The 2,571-nt window shown below is 44.7% G+C and overlaps 1 non-coding gene across 1 annotated transcript; it reads right to left on the reverse strand.

Annotated features, from left to right (window-relative positions):
- Positions 1 to 2,505: 2,505 nt before the first annotated feature.
- Positions 2,506 to 2,571, reverse strand: MIR193A (microRNA mir-193a). The gene has a single exon (NR_032188.1). It is a non-coding gene; the product is annotated as a microRNA mir-193a (primary transcript).

The raw sequence follows: 2,571 nt of genomic DNA on the forward strand, positions 1-2,571 counted from the left end.
CAGGACGGAGCCCAGCTCTGGCATAATGATTTACAGACAGGCACTCAGCCACCCACTGCCTCCTGCCTCCCCCCATCCCTGCAGAGGATGCCAAACATTTCCCTCTGCCTCTTTCCCAGCAGGCTCTCTCATCCCCCCTGCCCTGCTGTTTGGACCCCTTTACCCAGGGGGTTTATGGCTATTCTGTATTCAACAAGGCCCCAGCACTCCATACACTTTGGTGATTTCATTTTAGTTTAAGAGAATGACTGGGGGAGGGAGCAAGAGAGCAGAGAAAGTTGGTGGAAGGGGGCAGCTGAGGGTGAATTCATAGGATAATAAATTTGTATCAGGCAGAGATCTCAGAATTCATTTAGCCTAAGACCTCTCTCTCATTTGACAGAGGGGGAAACTGAGACAGTTCAGAGGGACATCAGATCTGATGAAGGTCAATAAGGAAGATATTTCTCTTAATTAGAGATAAATCCTCCAGCTGAATCTCATACCATAGGATTTTTTTCCTTCCATAAGATTTTTGCTTAGTTGAAGTGATTACAGAGCACCAGGTTTAGATATGTGAGGTCCTGGTTTCAAATCTGGTCTCAGATACTTCCTAGCTGTGGGACCCTGGGCAAGTCACTTGACCCCCATTGCCTAGCCTTTACCACTCTTCTGTCTTGGAACCAATACACAGTACTGATTCTAAGATGGAAAGTAAGGGTTAAAAAAAAAAGTATCACTAAGACAGACTGTAAGGTCTAAAAATAAAATCAGAAGGCCAAAGTATTATCTCCTCCATCTCTCACCTCCCCCCAATAATTCTCTTCACTATAGGTCTCTAATTCCTCATCTGTGAAATGGGTATAAATACTACTTAAATTACCTACTTCATATAGTTCTTAGGAAAAGAACACCTTAAAGAACTACAGAAACATGAGTTATTTTGCAAATTCTGTTTGATTCAGTTCATGGGTTGGTTAGTTTTGCTGCAATGCCTTTTCTTCCCCTGTTCCCACTTTCTGGAATGATGGGGGGTGGGGTGGGGAGAGGAAGCTACCTAGAAATAAAAGCCATGTAAAAACAAGAGATAGCTATACATAAAAAAAAAAAAAGAAATGTGATTTATTATGAGTAGATTATATGCTTCTTGAGCACAGGGATCGTTCAGTTCTTATCTTGGTTTCCCCAGTGCTTGGTCCCATAGCTACAACTTATGAAGGCTTGTGAATTGGTTAGTTTAGCCACATCCTACTAGGACAATAAACAGTTGCAATTCTCTTCTTCCTATTTCTAGAACTTAGTTTCTTTCTCTCATTGATGAAGATACATGGGCTGCTGCAATTTCCTTCCTAAAGGAGGACTAGAATCCTAGTTTTGGCAGGGTGGGGGAAGGATACCAACTCTAAAGTACATAGGGCAGCCATACAGGATTCCGATCCAACTCCAGTATATCATTATAGTTTACTAGCTGTGCAAGGTTGGTCAAATTGTTCTCTCGTTCTCTCTCTCTCTCTCTCTCTCTCTCTCTCTCTCTCTCTCTCTCTCTCTCTCTCTCTCTCTCTAGCTGTGTAAGGTTGGTCAAATTGTTCTCTCCCCCTCCCTCCCTCTCCCTCTCTCTTCTTTTTTTTGCAGTTTTTTTTGCAGTTTTGTTGCAAGCCTCAAACAGGATTTCATATGTAGCTATAAATCTACACAGGCACACACATAGGTACTCTGCAAACCTTAAAGCATCTCAGAAATTTTAAGTGTTGTTATTAAATGAGGATTAATACGTCCCAGAGACATTATGGAGATCGTTTTAGAAGATGGCATCAAGGTGAGCTTCTACTGTTCTCTGCTACTAGGAAAACAACCAGTCTCTTTCCAGCATTAAATTCTTCAAACCCTTTAAATTTATGGAAAAAATCAGCTTCAAAAGAAGGCAGAGGATTGCCCCTTGTCTTTGGAAAATGCCTTCTCAAAGGCTCCCAAATCCTGTAACTTTGCCTGTTTTCTTCCTTCCTAAAATACTGTCTGCTGTTGAGCTGTCAAATTTCCCCCACCCCCAGGCGCCAGCAGCCCTCTTGTGTAGCTTGTCCAGAATGAACTCATTCTCCAGCTGGAGAAACAGAGGCAGGTCCACAAAAGGCAAGCGAAGTTGGGGGCTGGCCCTGAGCCTCTCAAACCCAGCAGTGCGATGGCCAGGCCAGCCTTAATGGGATTTAGTCCCAAACACCTCTAGGATCTGTTTTGTTTGGGGAGTTGTGGCTAACATGGACGGTTCACTAAGTTGTCAATCGCAGTATTGCTCGAAGATCCTTAAATTCCCCAAGCATGGGGAGGAGGCCACCCCTTTTCTCCATTATTTAACCCTGCGTAGGCTGCTATTCTGAAATGCCCTGATTCTTCTCAGGCCTGAGAAGGGGACAGGCAACCACTGTAGATCCCTCATCTACTCCGGGCTGGGGACTTGGAGTGGGAGAAAAAGAGAGGGGAGACGAGGGGAGGGGACTCGCGGGAGGGGAAGGGGCGCAGGTCCTGGGAACCGAGAACTGGGACTTTGTAGGCCAGTTGAACTGACACCCTCATCTCGCCCACAAAGACCCAATCCTC

This window comes from Monodelphis domestica, chromosome 2, assembly GCF_027887165.1.
Source record: "Monodelphis domestica isolate mMonDom1 chromosome 2, mMonDom1.pri, whole genome shotgun sequence".
Taxonomy (NCBI): domain Eukaryota; kingdom Metazoa; phylum Chordata; class Mammalia; order Didelphimorphia; family Didelphidae; genus Monodelphis; species Monodelphis domestica.